Source organism: Lonchura striata, chromosome 2, assembly GCF_050655825.1.
Source record: "Lonchura striata isolate lonStrDom1 chromosome 2, ASM5065582v1, whole genome shotgun sequence".
Classification (NCBI taxonomy): domain Eukaryota; kingdom Metazoa; phylum Chordata; class Aves; order Passeriformes; family Estrildidae; genus Lonchura; species Lonchura striata.
Window position 1 is genome coordinate 126,674,019 of NC_140704.1, and position 26,534 is coordinate 126,700,552.

The 26,534-nt window shown below is 35.7% G+C and overlaps 1 long non-coding RNA gene across 1 annotated transcript in view; it reads right to left on the reverse strand.

The window, feature by feature from the left end:
- Positions 1 to 3,203: 3,203 nt before the first annotated feature.
- LOC110481798 (uncharacterized) overlaps positions 3,204 to 26,534 on the reverse strand; it is a 30,354-nt gene continuing 7,023 nt past the window's right edge. The window contains exons 2-3 of the long non-coding RNA XR_013339956.2: positions 20,315 to 20,377; positions 3,204 to 7,709 (exon numbers count right to left, since the gene is read on the reverse strand). This is a non-coding gene — a long non-coding RNA (uncharacterized LOC110481798). The remainder of the gene's footprint in view (positions 7,710 to 20,314; positions 20,378 to 26,534) is intronic.

Genomic DNA, 26,534 nt, shown 5'->3' on the forward strand with positions numbered 1-26,534 from the left:
CAGAATAGGATCAAATAATAATAAATGTCGATGCATATCATCCAAGCATGTATTTAATTCAGGATCTGCTGGAAGAAAGGAATACATAGGGAGCAAAACAAGGTACCCTTCATATTTAACAATACATTCACTGTCAGAAGAATTCTTGGAAGATAAGAGAAGCAACCCTTAACAAAAGTAGGGTAGGAGCTCTGAGAATCTTTATATATACATTTCATAGTAAAGTTTTGGAGGATGGTATAAACTTGTAGAAAACATACAGAAACAACCTAAATAGGAAAAAAAAAATCAAATATACAAGCAGCTGAGTGCCAGCAAAAAAAAAAAAAATTCAGATTACAAAAATTAAAAAGAGGAGATTACAAGAGATAATGAGATTTAATCTTTGACCTGAAGAAACATGGTTGCATTTTTAACAGAACATTTTTTAAAGTTACTTCAATCAGCTCTTCTAATGTGAGGACATCTTAGCAGCAAGTTTATCTGCAAGTTACTGCTTTCACTTTCACTGCCTAGTGTAAACTGCTGCATCCCTCCTCTCCAGTGACACATAGCAACAACTGGTGAACGTTAAAGCACAGGCAGTCAAATACCATAACTGGGATTGTTAAAATGGAAAAACTTAGCTTATATGCAGTTGATATGGTATCCAGCTACTGCACAAGCAAGTCATTAGCACTGTGTTTTAACAAAATGAGATTGTAATTAGGTGCCTTTGATTCTAAAGCAGAATGAGTTGCACATTTCTGGCTGCTTTTCCCAAAGCATGACATCAGAGTAATCAGCCATAGACTGTCATTCTTTGCTCACTCCACATTTTTGCTCCATTAGTAACTCACAACTACTCCCTGAGCAAGATGAGATTCTCAGTCATCAGTGAGCAATAAATATCTCTGCCAGGCTTGATAAGATTTCTCAGACACATACAGTACTTTTTGGTTTATTCCTGTTTTTCAATTTCACAAGCTGTCTCTCTGTCAAAGTCAGGTCTGGATCACTGCTGAATTGTGGTTTCTTGGCCTCAGCAGGAATTAAGAGTGTTCCTTTGTAGTAGCTGTCTTGAATGGAATAGAACCATCAGAATAGCTTGCTTTCTGTCTACAATGTGGGCAGACTGTCCAGAGTATTGCTGCAGCCCCAATACCCTCCTGTTGCAGTGACCCCATGGGTCACTAGCTGCAGACAAATAGGGGAACCCTCTTTCCTACACTGGGCTGTGGCCACTGCAGCCTGGCTGAAGGACTGGGGAATCCTACAGTCCGCAACCTTAGTTTAGTTACCTGTAGTCCTTCTCTTGGGATCTGTGCATAGTCTTGTTGGCCCATAGATTTCACCAAGAACTCTGTGCTTTAAATAATTATAGCATTGGGTGCAGGATCTGGAATTAGACATCTCAAAATGGAGATTTATGACTACATTCACCAGCTATTCCCCAAAATATGTGGTATTACTAGAGAACGTCACAAATGATGTGTGAAATAAGACACCTTTGCAGATTGGCAGTGCACAAAGAGGATGAAGAAAATGACATGTAATTATTACTGTGCTATTAGCTGTGATATTCAACTTACACAAAGACAGAAAAGTCCAATAAATCCAAAAGCTTTAGATTTGCTTTAAAAAGAATAAACTGCTTGGAAATGTCTTTCTCAAAAATTTCACCAGAACACTCTTCCGGAAGAGAGAAGGGTCCAAAGGAAGAAAGGGAGACATTTTAAATTATTGGTCTCATTTTAAAGTTTACTCCCTCCTTTTTCTTTACTTGAAAAAATGTAAATACCTTTCAGGCACATTAACATTAAATACTGGGGGGTGAGAAGGAGGAAGGCTATGACAATATTAAAGTTTTGGGAGGATTCTGGATGTACCTCTGTCAACATAATAGATGCAGTGTTTTTGCTTTTACAGACAGAAGTGAAAAAAAGTATGTCTGCCAAAAGGTGGATTAAGGATTAGTTAAGAATATTTATTTAATTTTGTGAATTTGGGTTTTGTGGCAAATTATAAAGAATATTCTGAAAGACAAACTGTTGGCAAAACATCTTAAATACAACTGAGGAAAGTGCACGCACTAGTGTCTGGCATCAATCCTGTAAGCTTCTCAGAGGTGGTTCCAATAAATTCAGAAAGCCCTTACACATTTTGAGATAGATATGTCAGGAAAATCAGAATCCTTCCAGTTCTGAAAGATGAACAGTATTATTTATCTATAAAATGTTTTGAAATGAAGTTACATGTGCAGAGAAAATTGAAGAATATTAATCCTGAGTGTTTTGTCTGCTATGTGGCATACAGATTTTTTTCACCTGTCCACTGGATGCTTTTCTTCTTTTAGTTTAATCGATAAATGCATAACAAAAGTTTGTAAATGCTTCAAGATAATTTTATTAAGAAAATAAAAGGTCTGCTACGTAGCATCAATGTACACAATTTCAATCAAGAGCTGGCTAGCAGATCATCAAAGGATACATTAAATTGATATTGAATTGTTTCTAATTGTATCCAGCAGGCACCTTTACGAGGCCCAGTGCTATTCAGTATTCCCAGCAGAGACCCAGAGGTACAAATTACCGTGCTGAGGATCTGAGGATGACGGAAAGATTACTCGGTGAGTACGTAATTATGAAACCAAGGAAGAGGAGATCTCTTTATCAGCTAGATCCAGTGCGAGAAATTAGCATCTTTGGAGATTAATACATAGTTAAATATAATACAAATGGATTTCACTCCCCCAAAAATGGAGTACAGTGACATGGAGTACCACAACTCTACAAGGATTTAGGGGCCATAGTGGACCAGCAACCCAACACAAGCTCCCACCATGAAGCTGCATAAGCAGAGAATGTAATCCTTGAATCCTGATGCAATTTTTGGAATAATTCCCAGAGATCTGTTGTCCATATTTTAATGAGAATGGTGGGAAAAAAATTGGAAACTTCACAAAATTGCATTTAAAATTAATTTGAGAGCAGAAGAAAAATATTTGCTGTGAAAGCATAAACTCAATGTCTTTGATAAAGGCATAACAATGTCTTTGAGAAAGGAAGGCTGAGTATGACTTGATTAAAGTTTATAGATCATGGGAGAAAAGCCTCACACACAGATTCTTTATCCTGAAGGGGAACATAACAACCACCCAACCACTTCCACCATCACTCCAGATAAACAAATAAATACATAAATAAATAAACAACACTGAAAAATCAGAAACAAAATATTTTTTTACTAATGAAAATAAGTGTGAAATATATTGCCCAAAAATGAGAAATCATGCCTATTGGCATACCTTCAAGTCATGATACAATTTAAAATTTCACCATAAATTTCCTATTCCTTAGTTAAATGATAATTTTATTGGACTTGATACCAAATTAATGAAATTGATAAAATTTAAAGGTCTTAAACATACCCACAAACTGAGTTTGGATTTCAGAAATTCAGATCAGAATAGAAGAAAAAATAAAACACAAATAAATTAAAATTATCTATTCAAAATTACAGTGTCTGAAGATCTGTGGCCCGACTTGAGACTTTTGTTATAATCCTAAGTGAGGACTCTAAACCATATGTTCCACTGTGGTATGTATTGCACAACTATGGAAAATGTCTTAATGTAGGTATTTTTCATTCACATAAAATTGTCTGTAAGAATTTATATCCCAGCTGGTATGATGTTATACAGAAACAATATCATGTGTTGTTCTGCAAGTTGTGCATATGTTTAGTTTCTGAGGCCAAAAATCAGGATGTGGTTTGAAGAAAAGTGGGAGGAGTCAACTAGTAAAAGTGTTATACCATATGACAACCTCAAAAAAAAAAAAAAAAAAAGAGCATATCAGTGGGGAAAATATATAGCAGAAGCAGAGACTGCCTTTACTGCAATAACCAGTGATCTGCTGTGCACATGTGCACATTCTCATACCACTGGAGTTTTAAAAGTATAGCATTGCAACCTGTGTTTGCATAGTTGGAACATCTGTAACAATACAAAAAAAAAAAAATCACTTTTTTGTGATGCGATCTGCTACTTTTTGCCAGCATTATTTATTCTGAATTTCAGTATATTAGATATATATCAAATTATTAAGACTTTTTATTTATTAGATATTAGATATCTATTACTGTTATTAGTTTTATTATTGTTTTATTATTTATCATATGGCTTTCATATCTAAGACAGGAGACAGTGTGGTTATGTCCCACTGTAGAGAAGTACATTTGTAGGCTTGCTGCTGATCTAGTGAGGCTTCTGAGTAATTTCCTGCTGGAAGGTAATGGTCTGCAAGTCAACTCAGTGGTTTTTAAGGGTACAAGGATGATAGCAGTCATGATTTGGAAAGTGCCCAAACTTTAAAAGATTTAACATGCCTCATCCTCAGGTAAGTCATGCATTTTCTTAAGTCCAAAAATGTTTTACTGACAGACCTAATAGAACCAATTGGAAACATTTTTTTGATCCTTAAATTAACATACTAGGTCTCCTTGTGTATTTAACTTGGGTTAGAGATTCACAGTGCAGTGAAAGTAAACAGCTTCCATCTCAGAGCACACATAACACATTAATTAAAAAAAAATCTTCAAAAGCAGTTTATGTACATTTACTCTTGATACATAAGCCTGTTGAAATTGTAGGAGAAACAGCCTTTTTGAGGAAATCACAAGATTTGTAGCTTCCTGACTGTTTTCTGTATTCATTTTTTGAAGTGTGTTGAAATTTTCAGGTTCCATATGGACACATTTAGTCGCCTAAACTTGTCTATTAGGTTCAATCAGGGTTTTAGTAATTATTTTTTTAATTATATGTTTGCTGACTGTATGATTGATGAAAATAAATAATCACCAGATGGAATGAAGTTCTGCTGCTTGAACTTATGCAAGTAATGCAGTTAAAGTAACTTGAAATAACAACATGCACAAATTTGTCATTTTCACAATTAAAACATAAGCCCTAAAGATGCTTCTATTTATTTAAATCACTGGATTTAATTAAAGACAGATAACAAATTGTTATCAAAGGTTAATCTATTTTTGAGCCTTTAATTCACCAACAAGTATAACACATCCATTTTTATAATACAGTAATTATGGTAGAGTAGATACATTATCAGGCTCTATTATAGTAGAGCCTGATACATTTGGTGGCATCTTGTGAGTGTGTCAGTGACAAGTGTCAAGCATTTCATACACCTGTGCTTCAGCTGTGAGCTGGCACTTACCACTGGCAAAATTTCAGGTAACAGACACTATTGTCCCTTCACTGATAACCTAAAGAGAAAAATGTTGCATTCTTTCTTTTGATACTTTGATTAAAAAAAAATGTAATTCTGTATCTGCTTTGTTAATTGTCTTTCCTACCCTTAAATGGTGAAAGTTTCAGACAGAAGCCAAATTATGGGGCTTCTTATGTCTCTAGCCTTATAAATTTGGGCCCTTGCTCCAGGCCAGAACACATTTCAAGACTGTTTGCAAGAGCAGGGAGCTACACTCGGGGTCAAGGTATAGGATATGCCAGAAGACAAATCTGCACAGTCCCATTGCATCTCTCTGTGGTGACAACCAGCCACACTAGAGGAGAGCTAAAGGCTGGCAACATGGGGCAGGGGTCAGGAGACACCACCTTAGGCATAATCCTTGTCTGTTGTCAGAATAAACGTGATTACTACTGCCAGAATAAACTGTGGAGAGGCCATTTGCTTGTTGTATTTTATATTTACATAGGTTTTCTACAGATTCCACTAATTTCCTGTTAATTTACTTTTCTGTATCATAAAATATGTACAGTCATACAACAACAGTCCTCTTTCTGTCAACAAAACTCTCTACAGGAGATTCACAGCACAAGTTTTTTTTTTTCTTTTTAATCTTGTTCTGTCAAGAAATAGTAATGAAATCAGCCTGCTTATCTAATGGGAAAGCCATGGCATTTAAGACGTTAGCCAGACGAAATGCTGCTGAAAGTTTAGTAGCTGAAATACTAAGATATGGGCCATACTAATTTCAAGGTTTTGTAAGGATGACAGAATTCAGATGAAGAAGAAGCCTCTTTTATTCCCAGCAACTCTCATTTCTATCAGTCTCCAGAGACTTGCATGTTCCAGAGAGGATACCAAAAATCAGTCCATTAAAGTTTAAAAAATAAAATAACAAAAAAAAGTGAAACAAAAAAATGCCCCACGTAAACATTGCCTACACGGCCCTAGAGACTTATCTCCTCCAGGATGTGTAGCCTAAACTTTTATTTTAAAAATATGAGGTCCAACAGACAATTAATACCCTATGAAACACTTCTCTCTTTCATTGTGAAACTTCTAGAGACTGCACAACACTGCAAAAAGGGCATTATCATATTCTATTTGGAGACAGGGCAACTAAGATTAAATGCCCAACACACTTCTGAAGTAGCAGCAAAGAACAGGCCCTAGATTGTTTTTTCAAGCTACCCTAACACACTGTCAAACAAATCTTTTTTATCCCCTGCCTGAAGGTTTTCTTCACTGTGAAATGCTTTTTTTTTTTTTTTTTTTTTTTTTTTTCTTCCTACTATTTTTTAAGAAAATTAGACAATTTCTCCAGGTTTTTGTTTTATTTTATCTTATTATTTCAGAGATCCTCTCACAGTTTGGCAAACCAATAACTTTCCAGGGTGCATTTATTAATTTCTGTTGAATAACCTTGATGTCTTAATGCTTCCTTTGTGAATGGAAAAAAAAAAAAAGTCATTACTTGTGCTTCCTCTTAACATCTACATTCCCACACTTAGTACAGAAACTCTTGCTGATATATCTGGAAATTGTACTAATTGTCACTATATTTGATTCAGAGAAACCTGTCTTAAACAGGAAAGGAAAAAAAAAAAGGCAGGACAACATTAAAACACATAGTTAAACATTTACCTAAATTTATAACCAAAAATATATATAAATACTGAGGTGTAAGGCTGATAAAACAATAAAATTCATTGCATGAATCAGTAATTTTCCTTTTAAAATAGCCTAAAGTCCTAATCAACTAAAATATATTCTCCTTCAGTGAATGGTCAAAGCTTTGTCCTCCAAGCTATGTCAATTTAAGTAGTCATTAATGCAAGCAATGATGGAAACATCCCATCTTTCATGTTCCTCTCGTAGGACAAAAATCATATAATACAATGAAATAGAATTTAAGCAAATTTAAAGCAATAAGATTTTTCTGCCCCAGATTATGTCCTGTTTCTTTTAGAGCTTTCAGAAGCCTTAATGGTTCATAGCAGTGGGCAACAAAGAGTGACCTCTGAACAGTCAGTTCTGGGATTTAGACATGTAAATATTTTTTTCTCTTCCAACTTGAAAATGAAGGCTTCAGTTTGCTCTGCTACCACTCGTGGGGCTTTGTCTGATGACACAGATGTAGAAGCTTTGAGAAAAATGGAAATGTTAGTTGCCAGGAGCAAAACCGTGAGCAAATCCTGGTAAGTGTGGTCTCTCATCCTGTTGCAGGTCACCATCTCCTTTCTGTCCCTTACCCAGTGGTGGGGGCTGTTCCAGTGCTGCTGTTCTGTGCTGTGCTGGATCTTTGTGACTTGCAAGGTTTGTTCACATGATTACAGGCAAGAGAGGCTTTAAAGTACACAGCCTGTTAAATTCCAGTAAATGCGCTACTGCATATTTTAGAGGGAGCTCCTTACCACATGGTTCACAATTAGTGTGTCCATTTCAGCACTAAAAAGATACCTAGGAAAAGAAAATGTGTGTGTAAGTACAAAAAAGTATCAGAATAGAGCACTTAGACTAAATAATTAATACCATTTCATGTTTTGCAACCATATATTTTAGTCATCAAAGATGACTAAGGCTACAAATTCATGTTTATTGACAAGGATACATTTCATAAGTCACCATTTAAAATGGATTTTTATGGCTGGTCTTAATAACCAAGAGGCAAAACTATATTGCACTACACAAACATACTGCAGATACAAGCTAAATGGCCAAAAGACAGTAGAACAGTTATTGAGTCAAAACAATAAAGAATTGTTCTATTCTCCCTGTATCTATCATTTTAAATATGAGTGAAATCACCAGTTAGTCTAAAAAAACAAAGTTAACAAATTTACCAGGCTTGCAACACACTATAAGTTTGCATTATGAGTTTACATAACTAATTATCATCATAGGTGTGCTTCGTAATGCTGATTTCAGCAAAAGCACTACCAGGAAATATGTTTTATACCAAAACATAACATTTTCTCACCTCATTTTTACCAGTCAGTACATTCACTTTTCTTTTACATGGTTCTACTTTCCTCCACATTTCTTCATGTTCTTACATAATTATCAGACTAATAAAAAATATTTTAATCCAAATAATCCAGTTTCCTTTTAAGAACTTTTCCAGTAGTGTCCTTAATAGTTTAAGCAGAAATATAGTCAAAAACATTTTGCTCTCCTGAGGCATATAATAGTTACACATAAAAAATAGCTTGCTATAGCTTCCTATTCTACCACAGTTGCAACATGGGGTTTATGTAACATTTAAAAAAGGAAAAGTTGTTTCATGATTCTGCAGTATCTTGTGTTCCTGCATTGGGATGGGTTTATACTTTGTATAAGTACAACCCCGCTATGCTTTCTAACCATGACAGTGTCAGCTACTTTCAGTCTTTTCTAGCTTAATGTCACAGCGCAGATGGAAGCTTCAGAGCTGCCAGTGAAGCTGCTTGTGGGGCCACTCCTTACTCAACTCAGCCAGGGTGTACCCTACAAATTTAAATATGTGATTCATCAAAGAGGGTAGGGATTGCTCTGGGATTGTAAATTCTGGTACCAAATAAAGGATCAGAAGCTTAGGGCAAGATGAAAACTGTAGATATAGATAACAAAGATACAGTTAGAAGAAAACATATTATCAAAAACCAAGTTAAACATACTTATATTTTACTATCATAGAACTTTTTCACCAATAGATGATTTTATATTTGAAAAGTGGCTAATATTACTAAAGTAATTCCCAGCTACTAGTAGGAGCTTTACACGGTGACTTAATACAGTATAAAGTGACTTAAGATTCAAATATGCCTCAGGATGATTTCAACAGTGACTATTTGAAAAGAATACCCCAAAGAAATCCACTAAAAAGTCCATTCTTTAAACATTCCCCAAAGAATTTCTGTCAGCAAAACACAGAAAATGTTAAGCAATAATAACTAAACTTCTGTAAAACAAAAAAGAAACTCCTATTCTACAGTTTTCTTACCTGAGCTGGATAGACTGCAATTCATAATTGAAAGATTTATTCAGAACTGAATATGTAAAACTCTTAAAACCAGTGTTAAAATACCTTACAGGTCTCAGCTCTCTCCTTCTTTTTTTTTCATCACTCCATATGTTTCAGTTTATTCCCTAATGTACTGACCAGGAAGAAATAAGCCTACAGTGAATCTCTTTTTTTTTTTTTTTTTTTTTTTTTTTTTTTTTTGTGGGGAGTTTTTGTTATTGGTTGAGGTTTTTGGTTTGGTTAGGATTTTTTTGTTTGTTTTCCTTTAAGTTATGCTGCATATTGCTGCCTATTTGGATCAGGCATGCTTTTATTTAGTACTCTCTATACCTTATTCACATCTGTCAACAAAAAAAGCACATCGCAGTCACACACCAAGGCACAAGTCACAAAACTCACAGAAAAAGTAAAAGAAATGATATTTATATGTCATTTTGATAGTCAAGGGAGAAGAAGTGTCCCAGTCCCTCTTTCTAAAAATAATGCTTCATACAGGTGTCATCTCTGTATTTTACTGGAGTTATCAAAAGAAAAAAAGTTGTCATTTACGGAAGTTGCTTCCTGCTATTGAAATAAAATGATGTGCTTTAAATCACAGTTCAGTTCTTCCATACCTTTCTTCCAAGAAAATCACGCTTACGTGTAGGGAAATGGGAAAAAACAGTTTTATTAACCCACCGTCAACCTCTATCTTCTACACAAATAACACACAGAAACTCTCTTTTGGTCATCTACTCCTACCAAAAATTGATTTAAAGTGTTTGCTATGTCTTAAAAAAAAAACAACTAAAAACAAAACAAAAAATAGTAAAAAAAAAAAAAACAGTTACTCCTGCCATCCATAGCAATGATGTGCTCATAAAAAAACCTCACCATATTCTCTTGTCAGGTATACCTAACAGAGATTAAGAAGTCTCTAATTAGGGCATTAATTCCACAGTGCAGTGCAGTTGCATGCAAACTCCCATTTACTGACAGGTGCAATATGTGGGTGCAAATTTCTTGGCATTAGCAATCTACTCTTTTGCATTTACATTGCTAAGCAACATCATTGCATTGATTGACTTATGTACAGTACTACACTTTCACCTCTTAGGTACAGAAAGAAAAGATTGATTCCAATTTCGGTGCCACAGTTTTAAACAGATGCAGCACCAATGAATTAGGTGCACTTACTCCTAATTTACAGTCATGGAAGAAAAATAATTTTCTTGATTACCCTACTATTTAGAAAGCTCTAACTCTTTTGGATAGAATAAAGTTACACTGGTCTGAAACTCGCATGACAGTCAGGGGCACAGTTACATGTATTTTTCCACAAGAAGATGGCAGCTGTCCTCAAAGTGTAATGTGAGTTAACTAGGAAAAGGTGATTGACTGATGCTGAGGTTAATTGCTTGTTGGCATGCTAGAAAGCCTATGCTAACAAGTGCTGCTTATAACTAACAAGTGCCAATTATTTCCTTATATTCCAGAACACATTATATTATGCTAGGCACTATACAAACATCCAGAAAGATACAGACATCCCTACCCAGATCTGATAAGTTAATGATTTAAGAAAACCATGCAAGTTACTGATGAAAATGGGTCAGGGCATGTGGCTTATCACAAATGTACAGCTCTTCATACAATCCTACGAGAAAGAAAAACTTTGTTAAAGCTATCAATGCACAGAACATGTATTCACAATGAAAGTATAAATAGTTGTCTGGTCATAAACTTTATTTTCTCGGTTGCTGATCAAAAGCTTACACTAACAGATAGTGCTTATTATGTCATTATTAGAAACCTCTGAAATCTTTAAAATATTTTAATCCTGTTTCCACATTTTTGTGGAAAAAGAAGATATATATATATAGTTGGTGACCAACTGCACTTAGAAGCTTGACAAAACTTGCCATTTAATAGGTAGATTGCTATGTAAAATATTGCCTGATATTTGTATAATGCATTCACCTGGCTTGAAAAAATGCTGACAGAACTTGGATGCATATCATCATTTGTTGTTAAATTGCTATTAAATTCATAATTTTGCTGCTAAAGCATCGGTAAACACCAATTTTAATTGCATTAATAAAATATGAATTATGAAAGTAGGATTGTAGTGACTAATACAGATTTTCCCTATGATAATAATGATTTAAAATAAGATTAAAAAGTAGCATCTCCTCAAGGAAGAGGAAGTTAATGTACCAAAAATTATAGTGCAAAGCCAACTTGCCCCCCACCTCCTCCTAGACAAGTAATCTGCCTTGTATCAGTCAGAATAAAAAAAAGAAAGTTGATCTAGTAAAAAACTTACCTGTCTTTCAGGCTTTCTTTGCAAGAACTCTTACAGTGCCTGATAAAACTGCATGCTTTGTCTGTTACTCCTTGCCTGATTTCAAACTAAACATTTGTAATGGTATCACAATGTAGTCACGAACTTGAAAGCCTTTGTAAATGCATTAATTGTGAAAGTTGGGGTTTTTAACACCTTTTTCTAACTGTTAAGATGCGGAAAGTGTCAAATATGTTGGTAAGCTGTTGAAAAAGGTAAAAAGTGCCTAAACTGTGGTTTGATCTCTCCTACTCCTGCAGTGCAGGGAACATTTCAGCACAATGCTATCTCAAGAATTCAAAATAATGTAACAAAACTCTAACCATATGGCTTGTTAGGTAGGCACGGGAGCTCAGCACAGGGTTGGGTGAGGTCACCATAAAAATGAAAATATTTAAGAAAATCTAAGAATATTAAAATTGTATTTGCAAATATTGCATAAGTATTCCTAGACTGTTACAGAATAGATAGGTACATTTCTGTACCCATCAAACACTTAATAAAAGATAACTCCTCTAGGCAATTTGCAAACTATAGTTTCATCTAGATATATGTCATTGTAATTCAGGAACCTCCAGTTCTCAGTTTTTCTAAACAAGTATGCCATAATCTCTTCTAGCCCTGTTTCCGTCAGACCCTCATAAATCTACCACATGCTCTGTCTCCTCAGACTGCAGTCAAATTCACAAATATTTTAAAGGTATGGTGAAATACACATACAGTAAGTCTATCATCCTAGAAGGAGTTAGTAATTTCCTTTACCTGTGGTATATATTTCATTTTAACACATCTTTAATAGACACCAACTAATCATGTTTAAAGGCTACCCCTTTACTATTGCCCTTTATCCATAAACTGCTCTTTTCACTGACCTTAATATATAGGGTGAAGATAGGCAATCGTTTGATATAAATGCTTACATATATGATTTTGATATCAGTATACATAAGGTAGAACTAGTTGGGCTGGACGCAATTTTCTTAATTTACAAGTGCATATATTTTTCATTCCAAGTCACCTAATACCCTCAGAAATACTGATGACCCTAAAATTCAATGCTTTTCCATTTTTTCCTACAGCCTGTATTTTGTAAAAGAATAAAAAACATAATGACATTTGTAATTTCAGATCTTTTAAGAACAAAGTACTATGTGAAATTTATAATATAAAAATTCTCTTTTCCTGGAATTACAGTTTTGTATTTATTGAATGCGTTCACAGGCTCCCTTAGGATGTGAAATGTATGGAAATATATGTGCATTACTAAGGAAAGAACTAAATTTATTCTTTCCCCACATCATGCTCTTCTTTGCAGTAGAGGTTTTTAATTCAACACAGAGCTAGAATGAGATGGAGCCAATTTCCTGGTCTATATGTGTGACAAATGCTAAAAGTGGCACAAGATTAACAAATTAGTTGATGTATATATCTTTAAAGATTTTTGACTATGTCCCAAATCAAAAAGCATGCTTATTCAAAATGAAGATTTCCTTAGAGTTAAGTATTAAACAGCAACCTTATGAATTCTTGTAATTTTAAGATGGAATGATGCCATGTCTGACAACTAAAGAATAGCAACGTGAAAAAAATCTAAGAAGGTTTTTATGACACATCACTCTAATGATAGTAAGTTTTATTACAATAAATTGTTTATTTTTAATGATAAAATTTGGTCTTTTGATAAGAAATTTGCTTTGAAAAAATTAATTATTTCAGTACACAGGTATTTCTCTTAAGTACAAATATTGATGCTATTAACTATCAAAATATTAAATTCTTTCATGTTAAGCAATATATGAGATAGAAGCTTTTTTTAAAATTAGTAGAGGGAGAGCTACAGTATAGCCAAGTGTGTCATTATAGAATGGTTTCTTTATGATGGTTTGAAATAAAAAGTAGGGAACTTGACCTTTTTAGCTGACATAGTAATCACCTACTTGATGTAATCCAGATATCTAACACCAAACAATAAAAACATCTGTGACAACAAACCATGCAAAGCTTGTGGAATTATTTAATTTTTTTAAAGAAAAGATAGCAATATTTAATAATCAGATAAGCCTGGATTGGTTCGTCTTACACAAAAACTTTTGTGTTTTGCAAATGCTTGGTCTAAAGGGCTATAACTTAGAAGTGAAAATTTTTTTAAGTTCACATGCATATGTTTTAGAGTTACCTCATTCATTTTCCCTTTAAGACCTTGTCATAGTCCACCTGTTTTGCTTTTGCTTAAATTACATCAAAATAATAGCTTTCTTTAGAGGAAAAAAAAAAAATCATACATTTCTACTGACTGTATCCAAACATGATAATACACTTAAAATTGAAGAGGAGCCATATTCAGGTTGCATGTCTCAGTCACCCAATCTCCCTTTCACGTATCTGTTCGTGTTGACAGACTATGTCATAATACATCAACAGAGAGATCAGCATAGAAGAACAAAAATTCATTGCCTGACAGCAAGAGGAAAACTGATTTCTACTATTAAATTAGCAAAAATATACCAATATTTCACTACCAATAAAGACACCATGGCTAAAAACATTCACCATATTATAAATTTGAATGAGCATTGGGAATTTTTTGTTTCAATAATCTTTAAACACAAGAAAAAGGGAGGGGGGAGAGGGTGGGCTCAAGGATGTCAACATCTTTACAAGCAAAGAATTGATTTCTGGTAAAATGTACCATTACATTTTGGTTTTGTTACTCTTTTAAATATTAGTTCTAAACATTTAATTAGTGACAACTGAGCACTGTTTTCGCAGGATTCTGTTCTGACAGAGGCTCATCCTTATGAGGTCAAGGAGACGTGTGGAAAATGCTCTGTGTCAACAGAGAGCATCAGTTTGTTTATATCTGAGAATTTTTACTCATGTAAAAAGTATTCCAGCTCTCTCATTTTTAGATATAATTTTAATATACTATATAGAGCAGTGGTGTATCACTAGGAATTTAACAATACCTGGAATAAATAATGTCTTTTTGCAGCCTGGGGCAACATCTGCCACTTATGCATTAATTCTGCCCCTGTTTGAACACTCTACAACATATGCACTTCTCTTTTGTCTGTTATCCTAGAGTTGTGTTATTCCCAAATATTGACATCATCTACTTTTATCAGCACTAACTGCTCTGAAGCTTCCTAGTCTCATGCTCAGCTCTATTTCTTTCTATTGATTATCTTCCTCACTCCAGCAGGTAGCTAGCCAGCGAGGCTGTCCTGAGAAATAGCTTCCAATGACTTTATACGCACAATTTACACGGAATTGTTTAAAGAAGATATTAGCCTCAATACAAATCAGTGAACCTCATTTAGTCAATACTGCACAATTCAGCTGTTGGCACCCTGTCACATGTTAGTCTTTAAAGTCAACTACCATACCCAATCTGCACATTAGCCATAGTATTTAGTTTCATATTAAAATGAGGCTAGTTTTTCACTTTTCTTTTTGAAATCTATTCAATATATTTTCTACATCACCTCATTGAACCATATGATAGCAATATAATTTTAAGTATAAAAACCTGAGATTAAATGCTTGATTTTTGACAGTGTTCTTAAATATAATAAATTCAAAGGGAAATACTGTTAAGTTAAAATGGAGTGTTTTTCATTAAGTCCAATCAAATGGTAGACAACAAAGGATCTTTTATTTGAGAATATGAAGTGAAAATGAAAACCAGAAAACCTTTACTAAGAAAAGGCCTAGCTAAATTATGTTGGAAGGAGGTCTCCAGATTGAACCTGTGTGTTTCTTTTGCTAAGAATGAATTAAACTAAGATGCACTATGGGAGAACAGCTTACAAAAAAGGAAAACCCGTGCTTTACAAAAATGAAAACAGGGCCTAAATACAGCTACAGAGAAAGATCAAATATTTAAAAAAAAAAAAATGCTACTGTAGCACCTAAACTATTCAAAGAAATTTGGGGGGATTTTTTACCCCTTTTACATTCCACAGCAGGGTACCAAAATCCTAGATGGACATTTCTACAAAAATAATCTTTTCCTTCTAGCCTAACAGACTATGATCTAAACTATGATTTAGACTACAGATAAAAGATAGACAAAAAATAAAATATATGTGTCTATCCCTAAATCTGTTACTTGAAAAATAAGACAGCTCTTCTCTTATTTTCAATCTATAATAGACACACTTGTTTTACTGTATTCAGCATATCCATGATGTTTATATTGAAGCTTCTATGTACATACTTCAGCAGTATTAAATAAATAGGTATTGTTTCTAATTGTTGGAAGAAAAATACTTGGTTTTGGCATATTTGGCAAAGAAATATTTACATCTTTCCTATAAAGTGTTTCTCTTATAAAGCATAAATTCAAAGACAACCTGCAAGGATTTGTGGCTATTATATTTTGCAGGTGGCAGAAAATAAAATGTCTGTGAGTATAAAGATTAAAAAAAAAAGATTAATAAAAAGACAGCAAAAAGAAATTCCCACTTCATATTATGTGGCCAGTATTTTAGAAAATGCAGAGGAAAAATGCAGGCTCATTTTTAAGTCCTGATGAACAATCATCTGGACTTATTGGTACACAGGTGTACCAATACCGATACCTTTTGAGAGAACATAAAAATTGTCTGCCTAGTGAGCAACTGGGAATATTTATATCAGACAATATCTTCATCCTAAATACAGGTAATTTGAATATATAAATAGAAATGTTTTGCATGGCCTCTGCTCCCTGCTCTTTTCCCTTGAAAACTGAGGTTCTGAGCCCCAGGTAGGAGACAGATGCTGAAAGATGACCAGTCTAGCCTTCCTGATACATCTTTGTATGCACACACACTCTCTCACATACACATATTTATTGCAACCTGATGCTCATAGGAAAGCTTTTTCCTCCTTTTAACCTTTTAAGTTTCTACAAGGAACATTTCAGAAACCAAAGTGAAAATAAATTAAAAAGCAGCGATGACAGAAATAGCTGCATATTCAAGCAGCAAAAAGGCAGGTGTGGTATAAGAATTCCTAGTGTTCTTCTCTGCAGTGCTCTGCTTTGCTGTTAGAGGATTTGATGGGTACTTTTCATGGGTCTATATATGCTTATGATAAGTGTACATGGAAAGAGGAACCTTCCAGGTACTGTGTGGCCTCTTTACTTGGGTAAATCTGTTTTTTTAAGATAAAATGTTATGCTGTATTTCAGCTGCTGTCTTCCGGGCATGTGCCCACACATTAAGTATTTTTTACTACCAATTATATTAGTAATCATTAAAGTAGATGCAAATTCCTTTACTTGTTTGTTATATAAATTACATATTGGTAAATCTTACAAAATATTTATAGGCATTCAGTACTCAAGCATGTTATAATTGTTGTGCTGCAGTATTTCCTCAACACTTAGTACTTATTTCAGTCATGTCTTATAAGGATTGATAGATAGAATTGTAGTTGGAAAAATAGTTAATTCAAAGTTAATTTCTAAAAATCCTACCCTTTTAAAGTTAACTCTGTGCTATATCCTAATATATAATAAATATTCTGGATAAGCAAGTGTACTGACAGGAAGTAAGCATACAATAAACAATACATTCTGGGGAAGATGCAGCATAAAGAATAAAACAACAAATGCATTCCAAAAGTTTACAAAGTCAGTTTGATGTAGCTGTTTTCTTAAGATAATTAAAAATATTTTAATAATTATTACCTATGTCTCCTTTCTTGTGACAGGAAAAAAACCCCCAAAATTTCTTATTATTCCTCATCCTTTTATGCTCACTTTTTCAGATGCATTGACTTACAATGTGCTTAAGTTAAGCTATAGCGATCACCTTTTCCAGACTGTCTTAAAATGGTAAATGGGTAAAAAACAAACTTAGGAAGTAGATTAGTATTATTTAATATCTAGTAGAATGAACCTTTGTACCTGAAACTAGAAAGCATTTGTAGCATTTTCTTTTTAATGCACAGTTATACTTCCAGATCTCAGGATTTCTTTAGAATATGTTCTTACTACGCAGAAAAGTGCACAGGAATAATTTGCTTTGTTTAGCCATTTATGTCTAGAATATACTATTTAAAATATCTAATGGGGAAAAAATGTTGTCTTCCCCACAAAAGCAGAATTATTAAAATACAATTATATTATTTATCAGTAGACAGTGCTAATTTCTTTGCTTGCTTGGATTTTGATTAATGCTCAGAAATGCTTAGCCTCTTATTTTTAGACAGATGTCAGCATTATTGTATCAATTTTTCATCAGAAAATAGAGATACATGTTAAAACCACTTCAAAAATAGAGTTTCTGTGTGGGACCATATTATCAATGCTAATTATATCCCTAAGATAATGATTAAGTGGGACAAAGAGGGGAACCAAAGTGTTTGCAGAGCATGTGAATCTCAACTGGACATAAAGCTGCCTACTTTGCTTCCTGCTTTCCTTCTTCAGTCTCTTTAGTACATGGAAATATTACAAAACTATTAAAGATACTTTAAATAAAAATATTCTCTTGACATGATTAGCTTGATATTCATGTTTCAGCATACCTATCCAGGCAGCAGTGATTGCATGCCAGTGTTAAAAACATATACGTAGCATGATTCTTTGTGTGTGTTTGCAAGCTTGTGAAGGCAAACATTTCCTTTGAGTCCTTTGAGTGTGTGACTCTCTGTGTGTGACTGTGTGTGTGTGAGACTCTGTGTGTGTGTGTGTGTGTGTGTGTGTGTGTATGAGACTCTGTGTGTGTCTGTGTCTGTGTGTGTCTGTGTGTCTGTGTGTGTGTGTGTGTCTGTAGCCAGGTGCTAAAAGCGAGACTGAGGTCTGAGGGTGGAAATGAAGAGCATTTCCTTTTGGAAGAGCCCTACTTGACCAAAGTCCTGCCCTCCAGTTTGAGAGAGAAGGATGGGAAGGAGCACTGCAAGAAAGGTCCGACACTGCAGCCCACTGAAATCACTTGTAGTTACCAAACGTGTTTTAAAGGAAAGTTTTAGATATACAGAGCTTAGAGTCCTATGGACTGTATTAAAGGAATCACAGCTACATAAATCAGGCTTACTATTAAGACTACCTTTTGGGGGTTAAAGTTAAGTGGCAAACCAGATGCACAATTTCACTGCAATTCTAAAGATAATTCTGAAATGATGCTCAGCTGGTGCAATATGTTATTTTCTGTTCACAAGATGAAGTGGAATTTAAATTTTAAAAACCAGTAAAGATTTTTAAGAGTTTTGAGGGAGGCCTATTTAGCTTCCACCTAATTTCAAAATTAGTCTTGGCTGTCTTCTCACTCCAACAGTCCTTGAATCAAAATTCCAAATCAGAATCTATTATTTTCTTACTCATGTTAAGCAGCATTAAGTAGAGGGAAAGGATTTTATTTACATTAAGGAACCAATCTTACAGTTTTCACACAGGAAAGGCATCATTTCAAGGCTATAGCAATTTATATTTCTAAAAAACCCAAAAACTAATCAAACAAAACACTTCCAAACAAACCAGCTTTTATTTTTCAGCATTACCTGATACCTATACTTAAATTAGATGTCACCATATTCCAGATACATAAAAGAGCAGAGCACAACGTGCAGTACCAGTGTTCCATCTCTCCCTCCCCCTCTCACCTACACCATTTTGATTTTAAATTTGCTGGAGCCCATTCAATTTATAAATAACCTTAAACTGTTGAACTGATCACTAGTTTATTTGAACAGGAGACAATGTTATGGAAACAAATCTAGTTAACAAGGTAATTAGCTTTTGCAATGTTCCTCAGAAGGCTGGAAACCAGCAGTTCATCACAGCACTATACAAATAGCAGTATGCAATGTTAAGCCTCTGCTTGCAGGGCTTCTATGAAACTCATTGGTCGCATTACCAAGAAAAAGTATCCAAGGGCCACCAAAACTGATTTATTCACTTGAAGAGTGGGAGGGTGAAAATATTTTCCAATAGTAACCTCCTATAAAAGCATAGGCTACTGCTGGCATTAAAAAGATGGGGCTAGAACCACAAAAATCCTTTTTCTTGCTTCCACAAAAGGCTTTGGGCCTAATTATTTTTAAGTATAATCCAGCCAACATCTTCTCATGCTTAGCTGCACTGAGTGACACTATTTGTGATGCCCAGTCTGCTGAAACTGAGCAGGTTGCTGTCAGTTTAAAAATGACTATAATAAAAGTGACCATGAAGATGGATCTTGTGATTTTGCGTTTCTAATCAGTCATCTGTGAAGAACACTTTTGCTTTGATTCAGCAGACTGGTGACAGCCATGATTGATAGTGCATGAGGATGAAAAAAGGTTATTAACTGTCTTCCTATTAAACTCAATGTATTACCCCTCTAGGTGCATCTCATACTTTAGCTTAAAGTACTTACTCAGGTAAGGTCAAAAATGAACTCTATAAACACAGTATCTATCCTGTTGTAGATGAACCAGGGGCTCTAATGCTAAATTTTGAATGTTCAGCACTAAAGCATATCTGAATCCTGACACCTTAATTACTGTGCCAAAATCAAACACTGAGCAGACCTTCCTATGCTTCTAAATATATAACTCTACACAAGTATTTTTGTATGAAACAGGAAGAGATCAGTTGATTCTGTGTGTTGGTGAATACAAACACACAGACAAATATGTTTTACTCACCATAATAATCTCAAAATAAAAGTTTGAATAATGTTATGTTAATGAAAAACACATAGAAGAGAGATATGAAGTGGTCTGACGGGTTCAAGTATGAATCTTACACAGAAAACAGCATTTTACCTGCTTGTAGTTAACTCCATTGTTAACTTGATCAAGCGTGATTTAATAATTTATGAAGGCTTCCTATTAAAAGAAAATACAAATATTTTACTGTAAATATAGAAGCATCTATTTGTTGCCTTACAATGTGTTTTAGACTTAGTTTTTATTCCCTTTTTCCTGATGACAATACTTACAATTATCTACTGAAAAAACAAAGGAAAATGGCACATACATTCATTTTCAAAATAATTATTTGGTAAAAATACTGATTCCTAGGGTACTTCTAATTTCTCGGGATATCTCTGTGAAGAGATAATTTTAAAGGAGCATAAGAAAAAAAAGAGTGAAATACTTTTCCTGTGTTCATTGTTATTCCTCCGGACAATAGAAATTAATTGAAAGGGGAAAATTGTCCACATTTTGTATGCAGGTTAGCACCTTTTTAGATTCACAAGTTTATTTTAGAAATTAGGTGTTTTACAAACACTTCTTCATAATCAGTAACATGTTAAATTTTTAAATTTATTTTAATAAATTTCAGATAGTCTTTGAATTTGTTTATGCATATCTTATATTACAAACATTTTCTCATAAAAATAAGTAGAAATATAGAGCAAAAATCCCATGACTCTCACCGTGCACACTCTTCTCTGAAGGAATATACAGACACACTTGTTTTAAATAAGCTCTTTCCACATGGCATATAATATCTCCCTGCAAAATACATCTATTCTGTATTTTTTCCAGAGTATTAAAACATACTTTTAAATTTAGTTTTATAACAGTCCTTCATTTCCTCTTTTACATTAAATCAAGAATATTTTTTTCACTCATTAACATCATTCCAGTGGGAAGCAAGAATATTATACCAAGCCAGATCCTTTTGGGGAAAGAAGGAAAAAGTATCTATCCTGACTATTATATAATGTACTGTCATGCACAAAGTCTGAAACCTAAGTAAATATTTTAATCTTTTCAAGGTGGTATTGAATTTCAGTTGTCCCTGTTGTTTTTAAACAATTTTTAACAAAACATTCACAGTTGGTTAAAATCCAGAAAAAATATAGTCTACCTAATATGATGATGCTATCTCTTGAAAAAATATTATTAAACAGCCCTCTGTAACATCTTTATTTCTGGAAAATGTGTTCCTTTCAGGTGCGGACTTGGGAATAGGCACCAATTTTGCCTTCAGTAACATTTCTGCTTTATAATAAATTGCAATCCTGTTGTAGCCCCGTGTGGATTTACAACTGGCAGGCTTTCTCTCTGACAATTTGGGGTCACTGTGGATATAGGTGAGCAATAATTTCAGAGGTGATGGAGATATTGACAGAATTTAAGCGTCCATGTTCCCAGGCAAAAATTTGTAAAATGTACGCTCCTACACTGGGTTTTAATTAATAAAACTTCTCGATTAGATTGTTTGCCTTGTTTGTGCATTGCATTTTCTCTGAAACTGTAAAAAATAGTAATTTCCATTTGTGCCTCTGTCAGTACTATGAAATATTTAAGTGTAAAAGCTATCATTCCTCTCTCAAGCACATTTAAGCAAAAAAGAAAGTTAAAGTTACCAGAGGCTTAGCTAAAAAACATAGAGCATGTTTTTAGAAAATCAGAAGTATATGACAACATTTGTTTTGGGTAGCCTTATGGGGGTCTGGAATAGGTAAAATCATTTTATCAGATATCACGCCAAACAGAGGCCCTAATGATAGTGAGGGTTTCAGACCTATGTTTTACTCATACAAGAAGGGATTGGCAGGATCAAGCCCCCTCTGTTCACTTCATGTGTGTAACCTAAAGACAAGAAGTAAGTCTAAACATAACTCCAACCATGTGTAAAACAGCAAAAATCTTTCAGTCAGTATGGAAGAAATTAATGAATCAGATTTATTCCTCCGGCTTCTTTAAAAGAATTGTCACAAGAACTAAACAGAAGATCCCAATTAATGAAACAAAGGAAAGTTTAGGGCCATTTAACCTGGAACAATTGTTTCCTCTGGTTAAGGTTTATATAAAACCCAGAGCAGGCCTGAAATGTCAACTCTAGTGGTACCCTTTGAAATCCTGCTTTATTCCAGCACTCACTACACACACGAAAGCAAATCCTTAAACTGCAGGCTAAGTGTATGTGGCCCAACCAGGACCATACAAAGGCGACACACGTAGCATGTGTCACAGCCAGCAGCACATGAGTGACTTCGCCAGGGGGGATCCCTCATCTAGATCCCACTCCAGACAATCAGGACACAGCAAGGGAAAAGGGAAAAGAAAAAAAAAAAAAAAAAGAAAGAGTGGGGGAAAGGAGGAAAAAAAGAAAATAGCAAGAAGAGCCAGACTCCAAACCCCACCTCCTGCCCCAGACAAACAAGGGCAGGTAGACCGGCTGGGAAAGCCGGGCACCTCCCGCGGAGGGGATGCTGCCGCCGCCAGCGGGGCGCTCGCAGCGCGGGGCATCCGGCGCCCTGCAGCGCGGGGCGCGGAGCGGGACCCGCGCACCTGCCGGCCCGCCCCCGCCCCGCCGGGCCGCCCCCGCCGGAGGCGTCGCCGCTCCCGCGGCGGGCGCGGGGCCCCGGCGGAGCGCAGCGCCCGCGGCCGCTCCCGCCGGCGCTGCCGCGGCGTGCGCGGCTCGGGGGCGCTGCCCGGCGGCGGCGAGCGGCCGCTCCGCATGCCCGCGGCCGCGCCGGAGGCTCCGCCGGGCTCCGCGCACCGGCCGCGCCGCGCCCCGCGGACACCGGGCGATGGGACGAGTGGGGCGGGTAATGAATTCCAGCAGAGAGCTCGAGAGGAGGCATTTTTCAGAGATCTGCCATATTTAACATTGACCACACTAAAGATGTTATTAGCGACTGAGGGGTGGGGAGGGCAACGGGGGATACGATAAGGGAAAATAGATAATGACACATAATCCAAACCAGAAGTTTGAAACCAAGTTTTCGCTGAAAAGAGCTGAACTTTTTTTTCCACTCTCTCGGTCTCTCTCTCTCTCTCTTTCCTTTTCTCTCTCTTTTTTTTTTTTTTTTTTTTTTTTTTTTTTTTTTAATAGGCTGAGACTGAAAGACAGGGAGATAAACTTGTTAAGGAAATATTCCTCTAAGCAACCGGGTAAACAAAATAGCTGAAGTGAGACAGTGAAGGAGATGGGGGTAGGGAAATGCAAAAGACATACTACTATTTAGAAACCCCAAAGGAAATTGTAAAGTAGGAAATGAAAATAAGGAGGAGAAACATTTCTGTTGTAAGTTGGAGGGAATGAAGAATAGCGGGAGAAAAGGGGGTAATAGCTGCAGAAGGTCTGAAGTAAAGCACCACTGAAGATTAGCCAATGTCTAAAATATTTCAGCTGTGGAAAGAGCATGGTGTGCTCATCCCTTCAGCATGGGTGTGTGAAAGGGAAATGAGTAGGGATAATTACTATTATAGCACATGTCCAGAGGAACCAATCCAAAATAAGAGATAAATTTGGCTGGTGAAGACAGATAGGAAAAAGGCTGGAAGAAAACTTAGGAATACTTATACCCGAGAGGAGAAGAAGAGAATTAAAGAAAGAGAAAGGCTTCAGAAGTACGAGGAAACTTAGAGAACCAGCTGGACCGGGACGAAACAGCTACGGCAGAGATGGGGCGAGAGAATGAAAGTGGGAAGAGAAAGAGAATGGGAGAGATTGAGGGGAGCGAATATACCTGGGAGAGGGAACAGTTGGAGTGGATGGGAAGAAGGAAAGCAGGAGCGGAAAACTAGGAAAGAGGGAAGGAGGGACAGAGGGAGGGATGTGGGGAGAGAGGGAAGGAGACGGAGGGAGGAGACAAGGGCTGAAGTCTCCCAGCCTGGGGAAGGTGCAGCAGTGAGTGAGAGAGAGCTCACTCGGAGGGTTAGGTTAGATTTCCAGAGCTCTTAGAGCTCATCGACCAGACCGCTGGAGTCACTATTCAACCCGAGTCCCAAACACACGCCTCACTAACTACTTTACAGCCACTTTCATTGATTTTCTTTATCAAATAAACATAATACCCGTTACAGCAACACTTCCTCTTCGCGCAGCCAGAATGCCACAAGCTGATTGCTGCATTTCTCTGGCTTGCAGTTCCCCACCCTCCGCCCCTAAATAAATTGTGTTCTTTCACTTAAGTGGTCAAATACATTATTGCTCGCACAATTTTTCTGTAATCTGGAAGGTACTCTGCCAGCTAGGCAAATTGCTTAAATTGTAAAGTAAAAGGTCCCCATTCCCATTGCCCTGGTGTGGAGACAAAATTTCCCCCCAATAAATTCAGGGGTAGCTTATATATTTACATACTTATTTACCACTATTAAGAGGTAACTTAATTTAAGAGGTGATGTCAAAGAGAACAGTTCTGCCTTAAAAGCTGCAGGAAAAAAATTAATGTAATTTTACCACATGCACCTAAACTGTCACTTAATATAAGCATTTCAGCCTCAAATTTCAATTTTATTTAAAAAATCCCCTAAAAGTAGCCCCCTTCAAAAGCTGTTTTTGAACCAGGCTCTTCCATATATGTCAAAGGGCTGTTGAATTATTCATTATTATAATTACTATCATCATTGTCATTATCCCTTTCCATGTGGAAATAATTTTATTATCGTAATTTGATATCTGAAGAATTTCCTGTTAGTCGTTTGATAATAATTTTTTTCTACTGAAAAGTTTTGTTTATAAATGAGAGAAAAATATTTTAAATGCTTTTATGTTTACTATAGATTTCCGTTTATCTAATCGATTGGAATGCCAATAAATCGATTAAAGGTTTAGTGTTTTACAAACAACCATTTTGTGCTTTTTGATTTTACGTTCGGAATGATTTTAATAAAGCTAATGCCTTCTCTGAGCGTTTGTTCACCCCAAACCTAATATTCCATCGTTTCTACTATTTACAATTGCAATTTAAAGTGTTTCTAATGAGAAAAATAAATACAAATAAAAGAAGGAAATAATCTGACAAAATTACTTTGTGCCTGTGGTCAACATATTTAGGCAAAGCCCTTAAAAATCTTGGTGAATTATATGCGATCATAGAGTGATTGCGGAATATTAAATTAAACTTAGATAAATCCGCATTGAAGGAGGCAGCACCCAATCCTGAATTTATTTCCCATTTTCTATAACAGCATCACTGCGCTCCTCTCTTTGCAATGACAATGTGCCAAATCTAGGCATTTTGAAAACATTTTCCATATGCTTTAACTGGAGACTGATAGACAAAGAAGAAAAGGAGATGGTCTTTTTTCTCTTGAGGTATATTTCCTTTAACTTTTCCTCCAACCTTTCCTGATCTTCATCATTTTTTAAACAAAAGTTTGAAAATCATTAGGACCTTTCTTTTCCTTTTACTTTTTTTTTTCCCTTCTTGCGTAATGAATTCTTGAATTGTGGGGTTTTAGTTATGCTTTAATGCAGGACTATAGAACTGTCATTTCTATACCTTGGCGGACAATATTTTGGGGAGAAATCATTGATTCATTTACTTTTCGCTTGCTGCTTTTTGTAATTAAAGATGGTTTTAATTATATTTTTTTTTTTTGGTAAGTCAGATCAGATGTACTGCTTGCTTGCTAGAAGGTTTTTTTTTCTTTCTTTTAACGGTGCTTTTAATTTATGTGTAGTTTTTACGGATAACACAGAGGTGGTGGCTTTTATTTAGCTGTAAAATCCACACGTTTTCTTTGAAAACTTGGCTCCTTGGGCGAAAATAACTTTTTCTGGTTGCTTTATAATCGCTGTTTGTCGCAGAGGTAGTTTAGCATATTGTCTACACAACAAAGATTCCTGTTTTATTGGCAGTGTGGATTGCTGGATTTAGGTATAAATATTTCATAACTTTCCTCTTTCTGCAGTAAGATCGCTAGTTTTATCGGCTTTTTCTCCTTTTTGTCTGTCTTTCTATCAGAACCGTTTTATTTCTGAAGTCCCTTTTTGTCCTTTTCCAGGATAGAACGTAAAATTTTTCCCTTGGATATATCACTGCTGGAAATATGCTCTTGGGCTTTCTGGAGGGGATGGGGGGGAGCGGTGGTAAGCGGTCGTTTTCCTTTATTTGCATAAGAGCTGGTGAAGTGCCTGTGAAGTTGGTGAATTGCTATTGTTTGGGGCTAGTCCTGACTGTTTTTGTTTATAAACACTGGGGTGGTTGCCGGGAGGGGAGGGAGGTCAGAGCACTGTCAAAGCGCTGACCTCTGAAAGCCCAGAGGGCGCCTGGCTCCTTCACCCTCTCCTTTC